Source organism: Heptranchias perlo, chromosome 7, assembly GCF_035084215.1.
Source record: "Heptranchias perlo isolate sHepPer1 chromosome 7, sHepPer1.hap1, whole genome shotgun sequence".
In the NCBI taxonomy this organism is placed as follows: Eukaryota; Metazoa; Chordata; class Chondrichthyes; order Hexanchiformes; family Hexanchidae; genus Heptranchias; species Heptranchias perlo.
In genome coordinates this window covers 39,257,868-39,282,502 of record NC_090331.1, presented here as the reverse complement: position 1 = coordinate 39,282,502, position 24,635 = coordinate 39,257,868, and positions in this window count along the sequence as shown.

Here is a 24,635-nt window from a genome sequence, read left to right as displayed (position 1 = left end):
ATCTTCCACAATAAGCTCATGGATGGCAAAGGCCTTGTTCACAATTGAACCGACATTCTGGAGGGAGAAGCGGAGAGGGGCAGTGATAGCTGATCCGCTGGCAGAGTCAATAGGATCAGCACTGGGAGGGGTGAATGGGACGGGAAGGAGATTGACAAGATTAGACCCTAGTGGACGCACTGGGCGGGAAGGTCGGTGAGAGAGGATGGGGCAATTGAGGTCGCTGCTCGTAAGGAGGCAGCAATGAGTGCCTTAATGGGCCCATTGGAGGAATCTAGAGAGGCACAGAAGGAAGGTGTAGTCTTATCTAAGAGGGAGTCAATCCTGGAACGGCGGCAGGAGAGTAGGAAGGTCGAGGAGTGCTGAAGAGTTGGGGTAGGGATTTGGGGAGGCAGACTACCCGAGAGGGGAGAAATGAAAGGAGGCATGACGATAGGAGAGAGGGGCCTAGGAGGGGTAAAGAAAAAAGGAGAAAAGGGAAATAAAATTTGACCTTGTATCATTCTTAACCCCTCAACTAAAGGAAACTAGAAGTTATGACTGACTCAAATAATCACGTATCAGTTAACTTATCAATCAAATATCTGATGGTTAAACGTGGACAAATCTAAAGTGGAAAAACCACAACTTGGATTTGTATGGTACCTCAATGTAGAAAAATTTCCCCAAAATTTCCTATTATAGAGGCCTAATAGGAAATAAATGGACGTCAAGCCAAAGAAGGAGATATGAGGAGAGGTAACCAAAAGCTTGGTCAATGAGGTGGATTTTAAGGAGGGTCTTAAAGGAGGAAAGTTGGAGAGACAGAGTAGCTTATGCAGGGAATTCCAGAGCAAGGGGCTTTGGTGGCTGAAGACACAGAGACTTGGCCGCCAATGGTGAGACAAAGGGAAAAGGGATGCACAAAACGCCAGAGTCAGAGAAATGGAGAATTCAAGGTGGGGAGCACTACTGTAGGGCTGGAGGAGGTTACAAAGATAGGGAGGGTCGAGGCCATGAAGGAATTTAAACACAAGGATAAGATTTTAAAATTGGAGGCACTGTATGGACTGGGTGCCATTGTAGGTCAGCAAGAAGAGAGGTGTTAGGTGAATGGAATTAACCATTGAGGAACATACCATCAGAAAACAGCACAATCAAATCCCTCCATTTTTTTCATAGCTGCTATTCATGAAACAGGGAGTACCACAGTCATTTAAATAAGATCTACATGTTTTTTAAGCAGTCATTTTCCTTCTTCACTCATGTCAGCATATACAACTAAAATAGAACTTATAATATAACATAACAAATTTACAATTCTGAAAAAATATCACTACTGAGTTATAAAATTGGGTATTTAATATTAGGACTAGATGCAAGAAGTTTCCCTTCGACCTTAGAGAGGGTGCAGAAGAGATTTACTAGAATGATTCCAGGGATGAGGGACTTTAGTTATGTGGATAGACTGGAGAAGCTGGGGTTGATCTTCTTGGAACAGGGACGGTTGCGAGGAGATTTGATAGAGGTATTCAAAATCATGAAGGGTCTAGACAGAGTAGATAGAGAGAAACTGTTCCCACTGGCGGAAGGGTCAAGAACCAGAGGACATAGATTTATGGTGATTGGCAAAAGAACCAAAGATGACATGAGGAAAAACTTTCTTACACAGCGAGTGGTTATGATTTGGAATGAACTGCCCGAGGGGGTAGTGGAGGCAGATTCAATCGTGGCCTTCAAAAGGGAACTGGATAAGTACTTGAAAGGAAAATATTTGCAGGGCTATGGGGAAAGGGCGGGGGAGTGGGACTAGCTGGATTGCTCTTGCATGGAGCTGGCTCGGACTCAATGGACTGAATGGCCTCTTCCCGTGCTGTAATCTTTCTATGATTCTATGTGCCATGTACTTTTGTCTTGGACTTGGCCTTGCATAATGGGGATTTTCCAATGATTATGGTCAAATGTTTCCCTGTGTCAAAGAGAGATGCATTATGGGAGCTGCAATTTTCATGTGCTCCTGTGGATCTACGATATCCAGAGTGCTCAATGATATCATGACAACTCATGGCACGTGACATCAAAGTAGGAAAAGATCAGGGAGTTATTGCTTATTGTTGCTGTTGACAAATTGTGAGAGGAAAAAAATGAGAGAGAGATGCATTGTGGGAACTGTAGTTTTTGTTCTTCTCCTGCTGTGGAATTAAAATAGCCAGAGGTTATTGTGGCAACTGAGCAGAAAACTGAAATGTGAGCAATGGGGAAAAATCATCAAAATCATTTTTAAAACATTTTTTCAGCCATTAGTGAAAATTCTGAGCTAGGCTGTTTTCTTTGCAGTGAGATCTTTTTTGCTACTATGGGAGACTGATGTTTGCGCCAGGGTCAGAGGTAAGTTTATAACCTATGCTTTGGTGCTAACCTCAGAAAGTACAGCTGGAGTCAGTCAATCAAACAGGCCCAGATCATAATAAATGAGCAGCCGTTCTCATGCTGGCTACTGCAGTGGGAAAAATCTGTCTGGGCAGTACTACACCAACAACAGCTTCAGCAAGAACTACAGTCCACTGATGAAGGAAAGGAAGGAGGCAGGAATACCATGGCTATGGACAGAGATTAACCCCGCAGGGAAACCAGTGTTGAAAATGAGTATTCCACAGGGAGACAGATCTGTGGAATACTCATTTACAACAGGTGCTTCCTTTTACTACCATGCCTACACTGATACCTCGCTATGCTATTCTTAAATGTTACCTGTTACTGCACCAATGCACTAACTGAGGACCAGAGATGCCAGTGATGCTTGACTGCAATGTGTTGTAATGGACCTCTTGGGACTAAAGTGGATCCCATCCCAGGGCTTTGAGTGCTGGGAGGACTCTTCAGCAGGGGGCATCACTACTGTCGGTGCATTAGCATCCTGGTCTGTATCTTGCTACCAACATGAGCAATTATAAATTAAATGGTACAATTTTAAAGGGTGTGCAAGAACAGAGAGACCTGGAGGTGCACATACACAAATCTTTGAAAGTGGCAGGAGAAGTTGATATGGCTGTTAAAAAAGGATATGGGATCCTGGGCTTTATAAATAGAGGCTCAGGGTACAAAAGCAAGGAAGTTATGCTAAACCTTTACAAATCACTGGTTAGGCCTCAGGTGGAGTATTGTATCCAATTTTGGGCACCACACTTTAGGAAGGAAGTGAAGGCCTTGGAGAGAATGCAGAGGAGATTTAGTAGAATGGTACCAGGGATGAGGGACTTCTGTTATGTGGAGAGACTAGAGAAGGTGTGGTTGTTCTCCTTGGAGCAAAGAAGGTTAAGGGGAGATTTAATAGAGGTGTTCAAAATTATGAAGGGTTTTGATAGAGTAAATAAGGAGAAACTGTTTCCACCGACAAGAGAGTCATTAACCAGAGGACACAGATTTAAGATAATTGGCAAAAGAACCAGAGGGGAGAGGAGGAGAATTTTTTTATGCAATGAGTTGTTATGATCTGGAATTCACTGCCCAAAATGGTGGTGGAAGCAGATTCAATAGTAACTTTCAAAAGGGAATTGAAAAGGAAAATATGCAGGGCTATGAAGAAAGAGTAGGGGAGTGGGGCTAATTGGATAGCTTTTTCAAAGAGCTGGTACAGGCATGATGGGCTGAGTGGCCCCCTTCCGTGCAACATGATTTGATGATTCTATGATGATTCCAGCAGGGATTTGGGAACGATTTAGGCACATGGGATTAGGGCTATAACTCCTGGGATGGATAAACACCATAAACACCACTGGTTGGGTCAAACAGCCTGTTTCCATGTTGTAATTTCTATATAATGTATCTATAATGCTCTGGTGAGGTTGTTAAACTTCTTCCTGCATAGCAAAAAATTTTGAGTTTCAAGGAGGTGGCGCTTACTGCCACAGCCATTTCACCCCAGAAGGTATGTACTACATGCTTGGTGGATCAATGGCCCTTGACTCCAAACAGCCAGTCCCTCCTGTTCTGCATCTTTTATGAGGACATGCAGGTCTGGTTCCCTGAAGTTTGCTGCTTGTTTCTTCGTTCTGGCTGCCATCCATGTCACCCATGTTCCCTCCAGTGCTGCCATTGCCCCTTTAAGCGGCAGCAGGTTCTACCAGGAAAAAGAGCAATATTCATTGTATGTGCCTCCATTGTGCAGTGAAAAGATGAATCTCAGGAATACTCTGTCCCATATCATGTGTAATAAAGTATAATGACTTTAGTAGCTGAACTAGTAAGATCTAACCATGAAAATTCACTGTTTCAGTAATTCCAATGAACATTGATAGTTTCTAAGAATTTTTTTCTACCTGTAAGCTACTATATGTATACAATATGGTACCTTGTAATACTTTTGAACAATCTGAATGAATTTGTTTTATCTTGCAATTCTACCTCAAATGTATTTTAAAGTACTCTTTGCCAACCCATTTAAAAAAAAATTTCCTTTCATATTTATATATGGCTAGCTATTTTTAGGAATTGAGAATGATTTGAATGTCTTGCTTTTTATCTGATGAAATAAGTGGAGTCAAAAGAATTGTTCATGGTCTTACATTAATACCAGGTAAAATATTACAAACAGCAAACTTAAGGATTGCCTGTGGAAAATAAACACAGCATGGCTTCAGACACGGAAGATCCTGTCTGACTAAACTCTTCGCATTTTTGGGAAAAATGACCCCGGGTGTGAAATTAGTCCTGGCCAGTCGTGCAAACGAGCAGGGTGTAAAATGGGCTAAAGATTCGCTTACGCCTGTTTTGTACTACCGCCCAAACCTCCCCAATTGGACAGCGAAAACCCATAGGATATGTTAGACATAGATTTCCAGAGAGGCTTTGATAAAATATGTTGGAACAGTGCCCCATAAAATTGCCCGAAGTGTTGCCTTCGAGATTTGTAAGTGAAATACCCTGTAAACTGCCTGAGAACACCCGTACAATATGGAGTTCAGCTGTTGAACAGTGCTGGGAAGTAAATCGTTAATTCAGGCTTTTAAGCAATGACGTTATTATCCTTGGCTCAGGTCAAGGGAAGAAGCACTTAGTGAGTGGTAAACAGGTCACGCCCCCTCATATTTGTATGGGTCCCTTTCTTACAAATCAGGCTGTAATTTAAGGGGAGTTGTAAAACTCGAACCAACCTGTCTGGAAATCAATGCTTCGGTACTAACTTGTTGGGGATGATTGACACAAAAAGGGGCAAGCCCTTCTGACATATGGGTCACTCAGAAGCAGTTTTTCTTTGTTTTTGGTAGAAGCAGTAGTCTCTCTTAGTAGCTCTGCGTTAACCAGAAGACTTTTATTTCCTCTATTCTTCTTCTGTAACAACTTTTACCTAGCAGGTTCTAGAGGTATCCTTACCAGTACAATGTACCTTTAAGGACAGAACATCAGAGATTAGAAGCTAAACTGTGACTACACAAGGCCTTTACAGGCAGAGCTAAGAGTGTCACTTAACTGTGAGTAGTCTGAGATTGAGAGATGAGAGGGAAGCCAGCTCAGATATTGTTGGAGAATCTAGAACTAGGGGTTTCTCCTGGCTGGAGAGTCTAGAACTAGGGGTCATAGTCTCAAGATAAGGGGTCAACCGTTTAGGACCGAGAAGAGGAAAAATTTCTTCACTCATGAGGGTTGTGAATCTTTGGAGTTCTCTACCCCAGAGACTGTGGATGCTCAGTTGTTGAGTATGTTCAAGACTGAGATCGATAGATTATAGGACACTAAGGGAATCAAGGAATATGGGAATAGGGTGGGAAAGTGGTGTTGAGGTAGAAGATCAGCGATGATCTTATTGAATGGCAGAACAGGCTCGAGGGGCCATATGGCCTACTCCTGCTCCTATACTCATGTACTCAATAGTGTTAGTGACTTGTGGTCTGGCTTCCTCCTTGAAATAGGTAATGCAATCACTCAGCAGTTTGAGGTTAACCTAATCAAGGGTTAGTAAATTAAATTAATTTTGATCCAAACTGGGGAATGTAAGATGGTTCGGCTAGCTGAATCAGGCATAACTTATCCCTAGACCTACGATGGGTGCTAAAACCCCAGATGGTTCCTTCGTAAGGAGTTAAAGGAGGGAATTAAAGATCTATCTGGTTCCTCAGCATATATTTCTCAGGATACCGAAACCCAGCTTTCTTATAAGTTCTTCTTCCAACTTCAGACGAGAGCCTGCCAGAGCATTCTGGATTTCAGAGGCCCTTGTCATTACATCTACCACAGAATGCATCATCTCCAGCCAACACATTTATTGCCCATATTTCCAATTTATCACACTCAAACTGACTTTTTCCATCATGGTGCCTCCTCTTTCCAACAGTGGGTGTCTTTTGTGCGTGGTAAACTAGTCTGATGTTTCGTCTAAGTGGTTCTCCTGAGACAGGAACCCAGTAGGAAGATAACATTTGTGTACCAATGTCAGGCTCTTGAACCCGAGATACTTGTTGATCTCTACAAGCTAACACACCAGAGGGACCAGCTTCAGGTTGCAGCTTTGCTGGTGCTGCAAGGGCAGCCTGGCCCTGCATACTTACAGATTTCTAAGAAGTCAAGGGGATGGACTGATCGCTGTGGAAGTGCAGCTTTCTGGAGAGAGAGCGCATCAACTTCCAAGGTTTGTTTGAATCTGTCCCTTCTCCCAGCCTCTCTGATTATAGATCGGAGGGTTGTCAGACCCCATGACAGGAATGGCATTGTGCAAGGCAGACTCTATTTCCATCCTTGTCTAAGTTACCTCTTCTGTGAGCTTCTCCACTGAGGAGGCCACAGTGCAGCCCAAGACCTGTATTGCAGCAGTCTGAGCATTCATTCATGACACAACCGAGGACCGGCAACAAGGCCTTAGCTGTGAAGGGCTGCACAGCAGGTGGCTCTGGAACAGTCAACCACTCCAAGAATGTTTGCATGCTTTCTATTCTGTGCATCAGGACTCTACACATGCGGAATATGGAGTGCTCCACACTTGTCACCGTGTTGCAGTTATTAGATGCTTGGCATAGCACCGAATAACTGCAACAGTCTATCATGCTCTGTAAGCATTCTTCTTTTGAGAGTAGGGCTATGAAGCTCTGAGCCCACTGTCTGTGCTGTTGTAGGAGGCTCTCTTCTCCTCCAATGAGGGGCCTCCTCTTCCTGCTCCTCCTATTCCTGAACTCTGGTGCCCAGTGATTTCCACCTCGATGCTCCCCTCATACTCTCTAACTATATTAAAGAGGACAAATGCATAGTTAGGTTAATGTATATTCAACGGCTTGCATAATCAGTTTCATCCAGATGGGAAAATCATTGTGACATTTTCTGTAATATTGACTGGAACAGAGAAGGAAGGAAAGAGAGCAACAAATGCTCAGTTCACCCTTCACATTGCCATCTCTCTCAAGTTCTGTTGCTACAGCTCAATTGCCCTTTTCTCAAATGGGGTAACTTCTGTATTGTAGTAGGTTCACATCCTGTAGCACTGGCATCTATTAACGGCTGTCTACTCTAGCAGAGAGACATCTGAGACTGTCATAACTGACTGCAATATAATGACCCCCTACAACATTAGCAGTGGTTTATCCTTTGCATTAAAAAGAAGTTGCGGTGATTGTGAAGGTGATCTGTGCAGGTACTTGTGTAGAGTGTCTGTAGCTTGTGACCAGGGAGTGAATCCTAAATGGACATGAGACTGTACCATGCTTATATACTGCTATCGGGTGTCAGCTTAATCAACGACAGTACTCTTGCTTCTGAATCAGAAGGTTATGAACTCAATCCTTGCTGCAGGACTTGAGCACATGATCTAGTCTGACACTTCTGTGCAGCACTGGGGGAGTGCTGCCTTGTCATAGGTGCTGTCTTTCAGATAAGATTTTAAACCAAGGCCCCATCCACTCTGTTTGGGTGGACATAAAATATCCCATGCCACTATTTAAAGAAGATCAGGGGAATCCTGCCAGCCAACATTTATCCCTTCATCAACAAATCAAAACAGATGAACACAATTATCTCATTGCTGTTTGTGGGACCCTCTTATGCACAAATTGTCTGCCAAATTTATAGGAACATTGGAACAGGAGCAGGCCATTTAGCCCCTCAAGCCTCTTCCACTATTCAGTTAGATCATGGCTGATTTGTACCTCAACTCCATTTGCCTGCCTTTGCTCCATATCCCTTGATACCATATCCTAACAAAAATCTGTAGCTCTCAGTGTTTAACATTTCAATTGACTCAGCATCCATAGCTTTTAGGGGCACAGAATTCCAGATTTCCACTACCCTTTGCATGAAAAATTGCTTCATGATTTCACTCCTGAATGGCCTAGCTCTAATATTAAGATTGTGCCCTCTTGTTCTGAATTCCCCCACTGGAGGAAATAGTTTCTCAGTATCTATCCTATTAAATCCCTTTATTGTTTTATGCACCTCAATCAGGTCATTCCCCAACTTTTGAAACTCAAGGGAAAACAAGCCCTGTCCTCATAATTTAACCCTTTAAGCCCTGGTAACATTCTGGTGAATCTGCACTGAACCCCCTCCGAGGCCAACATATCCTTCGTGAGGTGCGGCGCCCAAAACTGAATGTAGTACTCCAAATGGGGTCTGACCAAGGCTCTGTAAATTGAAGCATAATTTCTTCCACTTTATATTCCAGCCCCTTGAGATAAAGGTCAACATTCCATTCGACTTTTCGATTACTTTTTGTATCTATAATTATATGCTATACTATGTATATTTCCATAAGCATCAGGGAAATCGGGCCAGAAACTGTGCCTTTGTGAAAACTCTTTTAAACCTCGGACTTTTATTGCCTTATATATTTATTTCATGCTTTAGAACTATTTGATTGTACAGTGCTGGAAATGCTGGTAAGTGGAATTAGGCTGGGTAGTTCTATTTCGACCGGCACAGACACGATGGGCCGAATGGCCTCCTTCTATGCAGTACATTTTCTCTGTTTCTATGTTTCTAACATGGAAAACGTGTCTGATTCTCTGTTTCTACTTAGAAAATGTACTGCCAACATCGAATGATGGGAATTTCGAACTGAAACTATTACACTCAGAAATGTTTTGTTTTTGTTTTTTTTGTTACCCATTGTCTGACTCAAAGTCAATTAGCTTTTTTTTACACGACTTCCCTTGGGCTTACCTATCTTAAGAACTGATGGCTCAAGGAGGATGTAACATCAAAAAAGTGGGAGGGGTTAGTCTTGTGGAAACAAATATTGGTAATTGACCTTGTATTGCTTCTTCAAAGACTAATGATGTAGGAGTCAGAAGGATCCCAGCGAAAGTCTTTTGAAATGTGTATCGTCCTTACAACAACCGCCACCATCAGGACCACCACCGTCGCCATCATAACAGCCCAGCACAGAACACAGTAAAACCTGTTCCAAATTTATCGGACGTACGGCTTCTATGTCACTGAGACGTACCTCAACAATCCTCCCTCAGTCTCTTTGGCCAATAAGGGATTTTAGGAAGCAGGTTGACATGGAGATCACGCAGATTTCTTTCACGACTGTTCGACGGGAGGCGTGAAAAGCTCAAGAGGATCCCGCGTCATTGTTACTCAGGAATGAATGACCGGAAGCGATCAGGGTGTTAAAGAAGAAACTAGCATGAAATGCCATCTCCGGCTAAATGTAATTGACAATACATCTTTGCTAAAGGCGGCAGATTTACAAATTAAATAGGCACATAGACAATTCTAAACAGATTGCAGACCAGAAGCTAATCTGCGACAGTAAATTCTGTGAAGAAACACATTGGGAAGTATGGTGAGTCCATTGAAGGGGATGATTGGGCAGGGAAGACCGGACATTTGTCAAAAACATCTGATTTTCTTTTATTGTATAAGATTAGGACAAAGAACGTGTGGTTATTACGATCGAGGCTATTCAGCATTAGAATTATACGAATTAGGAAGGAAAGAATAAAACATGTAATATATCACCAATACATTTAACATACGATGCAATTAAAGTAGAAATGCATATAATTCGGCAATAAAATAATCAGTGCATTAATCAGTGCTATATGGAATTTGGTGTTTTTTTCCTTGAATGAGACTTTTCGAGAATGATTTCGATATGAGTTCAGAATATTGCTGCTTCCCCTGTGGACAGTCTAGGTAACAGCACTCATGGAAATTCAACTTGTAGCTATTTTGCAGAAACCAGAAAAAATGTCTCTATACTCGTTCAGTAATCGTCTAAAGAAAAACAACATGATAAGATTACTCGCTAACCTCGTGAGTTTTCATATCTGACAAAATTAAATTTGTTACTTTTCTGTTGCACTTTGAATGCATCTTACTGGGGTTCCTCAGTATGACATCATATAAGTTCTAAAGTGGTTTGCATTTTGAAACGAATAAAATAATTGTGGGAACAATTGGCCTACATGTTATTTGCATAAAATTAAAAGTAAGCACATAGTGTTTTATATGTTCTCTCTTCCTTTTGGAAGACAGACATTAATTGGATTAAAATAGACATAGAATCGCAATGTATGAGGATAACGAGTTGCATAGTGCAGTATTATAAGAAAAGAATATGTGAAAATACAGCAGCAAAAATGAGAACATTTTTGTAGGTTCAGTAGTTAATATCAATAATCGAATGCATTACATGGGCCTTATATAGTTTATTTTTAAATAACACACTTTAGTGCTAAAGAAGCATTGTTAGTTTGTTTTGGGAAAACTTGAACAACTTTTCAACATACCAGTGCGAAACAAATGTATCTAGTTTTAAACAAGGTAAATAAACAACATCTAAACAGTTAACTGTTAAAGTAACAATACCCAGAATAATCATAATGAACCGTATTGAAAAGTGAATCATATAATGCACTAAATAGAATTAGAGTCAACGTTAATAAATGCAACGTATGTAGGCTCATCAGTCATGTTTTATAAATAGGAGATAGATATTTACCAATGTGGTATTTGGTTATGAAATATGCAGAATAATATTAAAAGTAAAAATATAACAATCCAAATGATTTAGATTATCATCACAAATTCTATATACATAATGCATTTGAATAATGTTATTATCAAATTGATGTACCTGAATATTCCCTGTATGCTGATACACGAAAATAAATCTGCTTTTAGGTTATTAGGGACTAAGGCTTGCATGTGTGATTGAAGGAGGGTGTGTGTATGGCGGGTGGGGGAAAGCTGGTGAATCGCTTCTGGATGGAGCTGGGCGGAGATGTTGCAGGGAGACGCACCGACTGTGCGATTGAAATGGGGAAGCCATCAAACATGGCGACAGCTGCAGCCTGCTCCCCCCTTCTCTGAACAGCCACTGCTGACCGACGCCTTGTTCGATATGCGTTGCTTCACAAACTGTAAGGGAAAAAAAACTATTTTTACGCAATTGAGTTGAATATTCACAAAGGACATTTATTTTTTTTCCTGTCGCTGGCCCGTGCTGATCGTGCCGCAGACTAATCAATATTTTTGCTCTGAATCCCAACGACCGTCGTCTCTCGCTGTACCTTTGAGAGGCGGACGCTTCGAACCAGGGCGTTTGTAAACATGTTTTCCACCAGTGCGATGAACCAGGGTTGCAACTTTCAGTCATTTTTGTTTGTTTAAGCAGTGATACATTGTTGATTTCAGATGGCCGCTCGGATAATCTGAATGACTGTTGTACATTTTCCACCATTTGGATGATAATGTTCGCAGAAATTACAAAAATTGTCAGGGATGGCACGCGTTTGATTTAAGGTTCTCGAGGTTGTGAAATAGCGACCTGTTTTTTTCACCGACACTGTCAAATTCAGTTGTCTCAAATATGGCAGATGCTTTCCCTCAGACTGTGTGTAGGTAATGGTTGATTTTTATTGCTGCTATACGCCATATCTGTTATGCTTGTCGTAGTGTGGTGTTGTGCATTTTCAGTAAAATAATAACGTTTCCTTTGTTTAGCGCGATTTTTGAGTCAGTATTAAGATTCTGCCGATCGGGTTCACGATTTAGGCAGATTAGCATGAATCATTCATAAAGCTTGAAAAATATTGGAGCTTGGGAGCAATATTGGAGCTTGGAAGTAATGTTGGGTGGTTATCCAAGTCAGTGTAGTCAGGGCCAGGACAAATAGAGTAAGATGAGGGAAATTGTTAAAAGTTGTTTATAAGGTATAGGAAACAAATCAAACCTCGATGGGACTAAATGCAATGGTATTTGTATGTTTGAACGGTTGCGGATTTATAATAGACATATCGAACGTAATATGTATTATATTCTTCAATCTTACACGTCTCTTAGTAGTTTCACTAATAAAAGTCGTTTTAACAAGGCAAAGTGTTCTCCAAAAGACATACAGTAATGTAAATGTATAAAGTTAGAATCAAGTAACCGTGCCGTCCACATTTTGGGAAATTCTCAGCTAGGATGATGTGCTTTCTAACACTGGGGGTAATAGAAAAGGATAAGATCAAACACTATCGATTAAGCGAGCGACCCGGACATTATTTAATGTTGAAATCATCACATTTTATATGCTATCGTCATCCACAATGAGAGATGCATAGAGAAAATTCTAGCACAACCAGCTCTCAGTAACATGCATGGGTAGGCTTCAAACAAAACAGTGTTCCATTTGTGCGGAAAAAATGATCGTGCTATTGTTTAGCATCAATGGGCACAAATCGGAATATTTAATAGTTGAGGTTCTCAGTAAATCTGAGGTAGGAAAATAATGATGGTAGGAATATTGTTTGAATGTCATTAGATATTTATAAAGCTACAACTTTACCGAAGGTTCATTGAACATTTAACTATTTAACTGATAGTTGCACATTTTTCGTTCCTTCGGAGTAGGTCATGATTATTTTTATAGGGGTACACGTTTTACAAGTCTCCGCCCACCAGAAAAAAATAGCTCGCAGTTTCAAAATACTCTGTTAAAAAAATAAACAAGTTGCTTTCCGGCAGACAAAATTTAAATATAAAATGCCGGGTTAAAAAGCAACGGTGTTTACCAGGTAATAATTCAATTAGTGACATCGGACTTTCGTGGCAAACAAGTCCAAGGAGCGATTGGAAGTGTCGCGTCAAGCAAGGTGTGTTTCTTGCTAAATTAGCACTACTGGCTGCTTATTTTTTATATAAAAGTTTGTATACTTTTGAATTTCTGTGTATATTTTTTGTTTAGGAAGCAAATTGACCTATTTCCGGCAAGAATACATTGTAAAAGGAGGTGGGGTGTACAGTAAGACAGGCCTGCTGTTGACGAAACTGTCATGCAACGTTGCATCTGCCAGAGTGTTCAAGGGAGGGTGGAGACTGATGGAGAAAGTCAGGCCAATAAAGCAGAAAGGGTCATAGAGAGGGACAGGGTGGGATGGAGAGGGCAGACAGTGTCAGGCAAAGATGGATGGAGAAGGAGAGGCCTGAGTAGTGGTCTTATTAAATATGGCTGCAGAATAACATGAAACTTTTGTACCAGGATAGTTGAAATAGTCCTGAAGAATGATTATATTTCTCGGACAGAACGTTGCAGCATAAATAAAGTCAATAAGCTGGTGCAATAAATTTGTTCAGTGTAGACAAAATATTCTTACATGATGTAAACATTTGAAGATATATTCTACCAGATGATCTGACCTTTCATGATCTAAAATAACAAGCTTAGTCATGTTAACAACACATTTAAATTAAACATAATATATGTATGCTTTAGAATTCATCTTACATAAGACATTAATGGACTTCCTACTGGCATGTACACATTTTTGTTACTAAGTGTAACTCGTGGTATCAGAACCAATGTATTTCCTCTTTAAAATGAGTTACTGCAATTGACGAATCATATTGAAAATCTGAAGATTCTTCACAGTAAGCCTCAATAGATCTTCTGCTTCATTTGACTTCTGTGTATAATCATGTTACTAACTTAATCCAAAAATGGAAGAACGCTTTCTGATAAGCTAGAAATCCAATACAGTTGCATGAAATTATAGTCAATACTGACTAAACTTACCTTAAGTTCCATAAGAGCATGATGTTCCCCAAGGATACGGTTACTGTGATGTGCTTGGGCTTAAAACTGGAATGAGCAGATAACCATCGAGTGCTAAGTCGACAAATACAAAATAATTTGAAAATTGCTAATAGTGAAAATATACATAGGATTTTCATTTATATTAAAAGTAAAATCATTGCCAAGCCTCCTGGAGCTTATGGAGAACCCCAAACATAGGATCCATGCTGATGTTTTGTTTCACTGACTCTACTTGAATAATTCATCAACACAAAATTTATGCACATTTTTTGTGTGCTTTCTATTTGCGGTATCCACATCAAGTTAACTAAGCACGCCATGCAGAAATATATCTGTTCCAATCACAGAGCAAATACCTGGTGTCAAGGTAAAAGGTAAAAGATAATGACACCTCACAATGAAGGGTATCCCCAGTTATATTTTTGGAATGCTAGTATTCAGCTTCAAGGATTTAAACTGACTTTTAATATATGTATATACTTAGAATATTTTTGGGGGTGGCTCATGAGGTTGTGTATATGTATGTATGTGGAGCCATATTTTTAATTCAAATAATTTTATCAAATATTAAAAGGCTAAACCAGTGTTCAGAAAAGTATCTCTATGGTGCACTACATTTCTATTTTTTCTATTTTATTATGAAGAATTTAATGTGCATATAGCACCGTTAATGAAATAATTTGCAAATTGACCAAGAACATGCATTTTTTACATGCGTTATAAATCTGAACCGAATTGAGCATTTCAGTCTTTCTTTAAAAGCCATATGAAGTTAACCATAGTGTGCTCACATGCAGGTTTTGAAATCTGCAAAGTAACAGTGCAGTACGGTACAGTGATATGAACGAAGGAAGTGCTTAACTAATAGAAAATAGAAAAAATAGCTTTCAAAAGGTTGAATAACTGGGGAAATTATTCAGTTGCTAGGTAAACAATATTTTTGTAATTATAAGTGTGTTACATTGAAAAAAATAATTCATGACTGAGAAATCTAACTGAGAAATGAGTTGCGATACTTATTGTGTTTATCGTGTAAACTGTGGAGCATTTGGTAGAAATTTCAGTTTTCTTCTGTCCTATAAACTACTAAAAGTGGATAGTTCTATTATTTTCCCAGCGAAAGTATTTCTTTCAATAAAACATACTTGGGGGAAAAGTTGAAACAGGTGTCTCGATGAAATTAATCTTCAGTTGCTTGGCAAAAAAGGTCCAAAAGAAAATGTCCCTTCATTTTCAAAATTATCTAGGATATTTATCTGGTATGGGGAATACCAAAATATGAATATATAACTCTGCACTTAAGAGTGTGAAACGTCTATGTTTTAAGGTAATAAGATCTTGCAAAAATCTTTGAGGTCCTATTGGATCCAGTTTATTTACTGTAGATGTATTTTCATTCTACTTGGTTAACTGCCTATTAAAATACATTTTTCAAATACGTTTGCTCAAAATGTATACATTATTAATTAAGTGGCTTCCAGTTATACATTCAGGAAGCAATATCTAGTGTAGAACGTTACAATCCAGGGCTGCCAAGAGGTGCATCAGTTTCAGCATAAACAAATTAAACTGAGCATATGTTACCGCTCACATGGTAGACTTAATGCATTAGAATATTGTCTTCTTAAAAATTTGTTCTCAGGATGTGGGTGACGCTGGCAAGGCTGCATTTATTGCCCATCCCTCGGTTCCCAGAGAAGGTGGTGGTGGGCCTTCTCCTTTAACAGCTGCAGTCCTTTTGCTAACGGTACTCCCACAATGGTGGTAGGTAGGGAATTCTAGGATATTGAACCAGCAACGATGAAGCTCTGGCGATATATGTCCAAGTCAGGACGATATGTGACTTGGAGGCGTGTTGATGTTCCCACAACATTGTTGCTCTTGCCTATTGCCTCTTCCACACTCACATGTGGTGGTCTTTATGCAGGTTAAGGTTGCATAACTAAATATACTAAACTAACGTACATGAAAATATTTTCAGTGTATTTTTACCTATGTAGGGAGAACATTTCCTTGGTTTGCTCTTTGTAACAAATTCATAGATGTATGCATAAAGAACCCATTTATGAATTCATTACAACTAATAGAGGAAATCATCCCAGATAGTTATATCTTAAACATGATGAATTTGCTAAGCATGGATATTAAATACCTTTTCTCAATATTTGCTTTTGTAGATGACAACATGATGGTATTGGTTTCCTATGTGGTTTAATGAAACAGATTGTTACCTGTGAGGGTCATGGAGAAATTTTTAGAGTTTTATCTTCTTGGAAGCTTTATGTGTAATTATTTATCTTGTTCAAGAGATTTATTTGGGGAGAGTCCATGATAATCTAAATTGAACATGGTCTGTAGCAAGAAATGGATTTTCTGGGCTAAGTTACATTTTCTCATTCAGTTCTTTCTTACACCTTTATGTTATTGGTATTTATAGACGTTTTAGTTAATTTCCATTTACAAAAATTCACATGCAAATTCATGAGCAAGCCTAAGGAATTTGGTTTGGTTTGAGCTAGGTGGTTGTAAATTGACGATATTAGGACCAGGAAATTAAATTGAAGAGATGCTAATGACATATTATCCCATTACTGTTTGCCATCAAGCTAAAATATATATGAAAAAGTATGTGGTGAATTACTATTTTGCTGCCTATGGATTTTTTAAAGAGTGAACTTATGCAAGAATTATTGTTTTCTTTAAAAATATGGTTATGAATTTTTATATCTGTCAAAGTGATAGAAATCTACATTGAGGAATGCATTTTCTCCCCCCGACGTTTTCATCTAGTTTCAGTATCAAGCACTCCGAGATTAGATATAGCATGGGTCAAATTCAGGGTAGGTTCACTGTTTCAACGATGTACCTCAAACCCAACCACAAAGGTGCACCCCTATGGCTTTCTGAGTGCCAGTTATGGGCAATTTAGTAATGTGAATTTATGTCCATGAGAATGGGATTAAAACTACCTAACTAATTTCACTTAGGACTTTCAGGAAGATCCATCTCATTAGTCTGGACTCGTTTCACACCCAGGGACAATAAGTGAAATAGGCAATGATGTAACGTTTTCAGCATCCCAGTTTCTGAGAGTGATTGTTGGATGAAGCTTAGCAATAATCATGCAACTTTTATTCTGTAACTATAGATCAGTTATCCAGTCTTGATATGTGACAGTTATTTTTAGAAGCCTTGTAACAGATTCACAGGTCATTTATTACAGTTGTAACGGACAGTATACAAGCCTTGAGGAGTGTCTAGTTATAACCATGCTGCTTTTTGCAACTGCTATTATGAAGATTCAGTAGAGAACAGTTAAAACAGATATGATCATTCCAAAAATTATGTTAATTAGTAATGAAAAACACAATTTGCATATCACTGCTTATAAAGTTAATTAATTAAAAAGTATAACTGCATATTTAAATCATAGGACTACTTTCTGTATGTGGCATAATTGGCGTATGTGCAGTTTCTTTTCTGAAAGTGTACTTTTAAATAATTTCCAACATATCTAGTTGACAGTACATTCCCACACTCTCTTAATTACAGATTATATTTTATATCTTATTATCAAGATGGCAGCAAATTAGTTTTATGTTCCAAGAGAAAGTGTTCTGTTTGCCAGTATAATGTCTGAGTTTGTATATGAGCAATGCTGCAATTGTGTACAAAAATAAAAATTGCTAATTTGGAAAGGAAAAGTTATGAATGTGGAATCTAGAATTACATAGAATGTACAGTACTGAAACAGGCCATTCAGCCCAACAGGTCCATGCCGGTATTTATGCTTCACACGAGCCTCCTCCCTCCCTACTTCATCTAGCCCTATCAGCATATCCTTCTATTCCTTTCTCCCTCATGTGTTTATCTAGCTTCCCCTTAAATGCATCTATGTTAGTTGCCTCAATTACTCCTTGTGGTATCGAGTTCCACATTCCAACCACTCTCTGGATAAAGAAGTTTCTCCTGAATTACGCATTGGATTTATTAGTGACTATCTTAGATTTATGGTGCCTGGTTCTGGTCTCCCCCGCAAGTGGAAACATCTTCTCTATGTCTACCCAATCAAACCCTTTCAAAATCTTAAAGATTACCTCCATCAGATCACCCCTCAGTCTTCTCTATTCAAGCTGCTCAATCTTTCCTGATTGGTATTACCTCACAGTTCTGGTACCATCCTAGTAAATCTTTTTTGCATCTTCTCCGGTGCCTCTATTTCCTTTTTATAATATGGAGACCAGAACTGTTCACATTACTCTAAGTGTGGTCTAACCAAGCTTTTATACAAGTTCAACATAACTTCTCTGCTTTTCAATTCTATCCCTCTAGAAATGAGCCCCAATGCTTGGTTTGCTGTTTTTTATGGCCTTATTAACCTGCGTCACTACCTTCAGGGATTTGTGTATCTGTACCCCCTGCTCCTATACCCCATTTAGACTCTTATTATTCAAGCAGTATGTGGCCCCCTTATTCTTCCTACCAAAATGTAATACCTCACATTTATCTGTATTGAAATTCATTTGCCAATTATACGCCCATCCTGCAAGTTTATTAATGTCTTCTTGTATTTTGTCACAGTCCTCCTTGGTATTAACTATGCTCTCTAATTTGGTGTCATCTGCAATTTTGAAATTGTACTTCCGATTCCTAAGTCCAAATTGTTTATGTATACGGTGAACAACAGTTGTCCCAGCACTGATCCTTGTGGAACACTACTCCCCACATATTACCTCTATTTTCTGTTTTGTAGCCAGCTTGCATTCTGCTCCTTGTCCCCTGACTCCACATGCTCTGACCTTAGTCATGAGTCTACGATGCGATACTTTATCGAAGGCCTTTGAAAATCCAAATATATTACATCTACTGCATTACCCTTGTTCACCCTTTCTGTTACTTCTTCAAAGAATTCAATAAGGTTGATCAAGCATGACCTTCCCTTTTGAAATCCGTGCTGATTATTCTTTATTATATTTTCGGTTTCTAGTTTTTCTATGATATCTTTGAGTAAGGATTCCATTATCTTTTCTATCACTGATGTTAAGCTGATTGGTGTATAGTACCCTGGACTGGTTTTATCTCCCTTTTTAAATATAGGAATCACATTTAGCTGTCCACCAGTGCTCTGGCACTATTCCCTTTACTAATAAATTTTTATGGATATGTAATAATGCCTCTGCTATCTCTTCCCTAAATTCTTTTAATATGCATGGATGCAATCCATCTGGACCAGGGGTTTTACCCTCTCTAAGTTTGATTAGTTTATCAATTATCTCCTCCATTTCTATGTTAAATAACTTTATATCTTTTTTTGATCTCTTCTTCTAATGTCATGCCCACCATGTTAGTTTCCCTGGTAAATACTGACTCAAAGTAATTATTTAATATTTCTGCCATTTTGCTGTCATTACCTGTGAGTTCATCGTGTCTATCCCTTAGTGGCCCTATCCCTATCCTGGTTTTTCTTTTGTTATTTGTGTGTCTGTAGAATACTTTACTATTTCTTTTCATATACCTTGATAATTTAATTTTGTAGCTTCTCTTTGCCTTCCTAATTGTTTTTTTTAACTTCATTCCTAACTTTTCGTATTCCCTTTTGTCATCCTCTCCCTTTGTTGTCTATGTACTTAGTATATGCTTTTTTGTTTAGTTTCAATTTTGCCCTTATTTCTTTATTCATCCATGGTGTATCAATACTGACTAGTTTGTTCTTGCTTTTTAGTGGGATGTATTTCTCCTAGACTCTGTTGATCACCGTTTTAAATGTTACCCACTGCTGTTCTATTTCTTTGATTATCAGTAAACTTTTCCAGTTTAATTTCTCTAGTTCCACTCTCATCCCCTGAAAATCAGCTTTTTTCCAATTTATTACTTTGTTCTTTGTCTTACTTATGCCCTTTTCAATCTTTATCTTAAACCTTATTATGTCTAAATCAAAAACAATAAGACAAGAGAAAGAAGTTCAATGATAAATATTCTGTATGCAGTAAGATGTTAAAACTAATTTTTAAACATTGGATGTGATCCATTAAGACCAAATAGATTACAAAATAATCATATTAAATACTGTTCAGGAATAAAAGTGCTGTCCAAAGAAATCATCAATTTTAACAAGAACTGTAATAGCAGACAGACAAGTTTGATAGAAGACAGGAAATGGTTTCCTGTTGTATTTTCATCCTGCTTCCATCAGCTTCTCATGCACAGTCCCTTGAAAATTTGCCAATTAAAAATTTTCCATTCAGAGAGAAGATTTTAGTTGAAGTTCATCTTTTGGTAAAAGGTCATTAAAGTGCTAATTATTGCTAAGCTTGTGACCGACAGATAGAGGCATTGCTCACAAAGAAGACTTCAATCTATCAGTAACATAACTCATGTAAGGAGAGTGGATATACCTATGATTTTTCAAGGATGCAGAAAGATATATAAAAGTTAAACAATACAAAATAGCAAATATTTTTTAAAAGGATGTAAAATACATAAAATCAACTCTTTATTTTGGTACGTATTACATTGAACTGACAAAGTAAAAACTAGTCAGAATATAAAAATAAATCTGATCTACAATCACCATTCTGGGTACGGTAGCATAATGATTATGTTACTGGACTAGTAATCCAGAGGCCTAGACTAATAATCTGGAGGCATGAGTTCAAATCTCTGCCACAGCGGCTGGGGAATTTAAATTCAGTTAATTAAATAAAACCTGGAATAAAAAGCTAGTATCAGTAATGGTGACCATGAAACTACCAGATTGTTGTAAAAACACATCTGGTTCACTAATGTCCTTTAGGGAAAGAAACCTGCAGCCCTTGCCCGGTCTGGCCTATATGTGACTCCAGACCCACAACAATGTGGTTTATTCTTAACTGCCCTCTGAGATGGCCTAGCAAGCCACTCAGTTAGCAATAAATGCCAGCATTGTCAGCGACCCCCACATCCCATGAATGAATTTTAAAAAATTATATATTGATTAAATATGTTATAGGCACTTGTCATTCCGGTTTTAGAAGTTTTATTTGACACAGTATAAATTGGATTTAATAGGAAGGAAGAAGTGATGAACACTTTCCACCTCTAATGTTGATGTAACATTGAGCTCACAATACTTCTTAATTGACGGGTTGTTAATACTTTTTTAAATTCAGTCTCGGGATGTGGGTATCACTGGCAAAGTTGGTATTTATTGCCCATCCCTAGTTGCCCTTGAGAAGATGGTGGTGGGCCGCTTTCTTGAACCACTGTAGTCCATGTGGTTAAGGTGCTTTCACAAGGCTGTTAGGCAGGGAGTTGCAGGATTTTGACACAGTGACACAGCACTTGTACCAGTGCCAGGAGTCTCCTTTGCTGTGCACTTTCAGAGATGGCTATTTTTGCTTATGCAGGGCTGACATTAATGCCACTGGCTGCTACTGTGCTACTCTTTGCATGGTACTGCTGGAGGGCATTTCCTCATGTTAGCATAATCTTAGCATAGCACAGTGGGCCTATGACCATTCTCCTAGTGATTTGAAACTAGCCATGAGTCCAACTTGGATTTGAACCCCAAAACTTCCATTGCAACAATGGAAGCATTCATGAGCAATGCCACTGTTCTGCCTATTGCCTACACATTTGAAATTGCCACTGAAGATGTCACTGGTGTTGCCACATGCTCAATGTTAGATTGCACTGCAGACAACTAGACAACATCACTCCATAGGAGATGACAATGCATATCTGAGTGTTGGACTCCCCCACAGATGCTCAGATCATCTTCTAATGTAGTGTGTAAGGAGGCAAGTAACGCATCAATATGATCCTGTTGCTGCTTCTGTTGGAAAGCAGGTCCAGCAGGTCTGCATCCTTAAATAATTCTGGAAGGACACTCAGCAAGCTCGGCTTTCAGTTTGTACCAGCCTGCCCTTCATCAACCACGTCCACTACTAACCCTTCCTCACCAGTGCTTGGTGGTTCACCCTGTGATTCCTCTTCCACTTCACTAGGTACTTCTTCAGCAGGGCATATATCTGAGTTGGTGCCTGTTTCAAGTGAGGATGGTGAGGATTGTGTTTTGGTGAAAGGTACATACAGTGAGATCTGCTGTAACGAAAGATCTATGAGATCTGTGCTCTCCTCCAATCTCTGCAGTTCTCACTTCTTCCAAATTCTCCCTCAAACAAATTTACAGTAGCTTGCTCACATGGTGTTAGTGGTTTATGGTCTGGTGGTTCTGCTATATATCCCATACTTCAGTCATGTAATTAGACATAAGTTTAGTTTTTCAACAAAGCAGCAGTGGGGATTGAGATGTGGTGATTTGACTGATGAAAATTACTTAATGTAGTACCTTCTCTTTTCTATTGTGCACTCATAATATAATTTCCATAACACTGTTATTTTTGCTTTTACTACCTTACTTTCTACATTCATGTTGACATTTTTTAATGTCAATACAGTGTTGTTTTTCATATATCTTTTACAACTAATATCCTTCAGGTGCATATACATCCTGAGCTGTTAATTTACAGTATATTCACACTTTACTTTTGAGTTCTTTAAGTCATGCAATTTCTTCTAGATCTCCTGCTAGCTCCTCCAAGCTGTGGACACTACATTGACTCTTTTTCTGTGACATACTGCTACATTTGCTGCCTACTCGATAAGTTTGGGGGCCATCCTCCCGCAGTAAAAATCTGTTCCAAGATACTATTAAGAGATATACCCATGTATCCAAACCTGATTTGTAAACCAAATTGTCACATCCCACAGAGCCATCCACAACAAACTATTCCACAGCTGGATGAACAAGCTTTTCAGTATTTATACCAGTTAAGCAGCTTGTTCGCTGCTTGAGAAGCATTACAGGATCATTATTATAGGTCTGTCGTTATTAGCTGCTATGTTTTCATTCTCGTTTACAAAATTCATTCTTAGGAATCGCAGATTTCAAAATCACATGTTCCCACAATATCCTCATCGGTCATAAATTCTGAAGAAAAACAGGCTTCTCCATGGCTCCTCTTTCTGGCGGGCCAGATGTTCCATTTTGATTAAAAATGTCACTCATTCTCGCTTTTCTAGGAGTGCCATTTCTTTGCTCGTCATCATTACCACTGAAGCGATCCCCTCTAGCAATACCCTAAAAATTGCTATTTGTCACGTGTTTGGCAGTTTGGCATCCGGTATTCCAATTGCCTTACAATCACTGTGAAATCTGCTTTAATTATCCTATTATGTTTTGCAAAGGGAAAGCTAGTGATAATATGATGACTAGTGCTCAAGTGCACTCGACTCCACATTTTTCATCATCTCCCACTGTATCAAACTGAAAGACTCACGTCAAATTACCAGAACAGGGACACACACTTCGCTGGTACCCTTTCCAGCATACAGCATCAACTAATTCCATGCACATGATTTTAGCATGGAGCCGGGAACTGAATGGGTGGGTAGATTATCGCATTGGAAACCTGAAAGTCAAGTGAGCGCACTGGAATCTGTTATCGCAACTCAATTGAAGGCAATTGATTTCACTTCCGGGCTTCCCGCGCGACAGCCAGCTAGATTGAGAGAGGCAGCGAGGGAGAGGAATGGGGAGGGGAGAGAGGGCGGATAGAGGGTAAGGACAGGGGAGGGGTGGGGTGAGGGAGAGATGAGGGAGAGGAGGATGGTAAAGGAGAGGAGAGAAGGAAAATGAAAGAGATCTGGAGGAATAGAGAGGGAGCAGGAGGAGGGGAGAGGGAGAGAAGCGATTTCATGATCAGTACAATATAAGTAACATTCATTTTTTGAACTTTCTAACAGCATGTACGAGCTTCATTAACATTGCATAATTATTAGAATGAGGTTGCATGCCTAATTTCATGACTTTGGGCAAGGATCCACCCCTCAGTGTTCACCTGGCCTATATAAATTGGACAGATGACTGCAAAACAGGCCTGGCCTACTTTGGATTGCTTCTTAAACTAAAGTTGTGTTTGAAATGTGCATTTTTTTGGGCTGGGAACATTTCTTTACTTCTGTAGTGAACATCTTGCATGCTGTATTTCTGTCTTTTTGCTTAAGCTTTCATTTTGCAAAGCCACACTTTTTTGAAGTCTTCCCAATTACTGCTGCAGTACAGGTTCTACTTAACAAAGATGGGAGGACGTGAATCTCTTTGGCTGTCCCCAATAGCGCTGCATGAATTGGATGAGGCGCCAACTTCACAAGGGGACAACATCTCTGGCTCCAAAGATACCTTAGGCAATATGTTTGCTACCACTAAAACCAAAGGACCCATATTTATAGGTTATGCCGCTTCTACCTGGGTATGTCATCTGTCTTTGTCACCTCTGCTTCTCTGTAGAGGCGGTGACCAAGCTGTGCCATCTGCTGTGGACTGATTTACTGACAACCCCACGGATTGGAATGGCATTTTCTGTCCTATGAAGATCACAATGGCAACAAGCATCTATGCAACAGGATCCTTTCATCTGCCAGAAAGCCAATGCAAGAGGAAACACCTTTCTAACATTTCCAGTGGAAAGGAGACAACCACTGGAGAGGGCACATAATGTTTTTACCCATGTGTGCAGGGTTTTATAAATGGAACCCATGTGGCCATCAGGTCAAATCTAGCAAAGGCAGACTGTGTAACTTAGTGCCCACGGTGTCAATT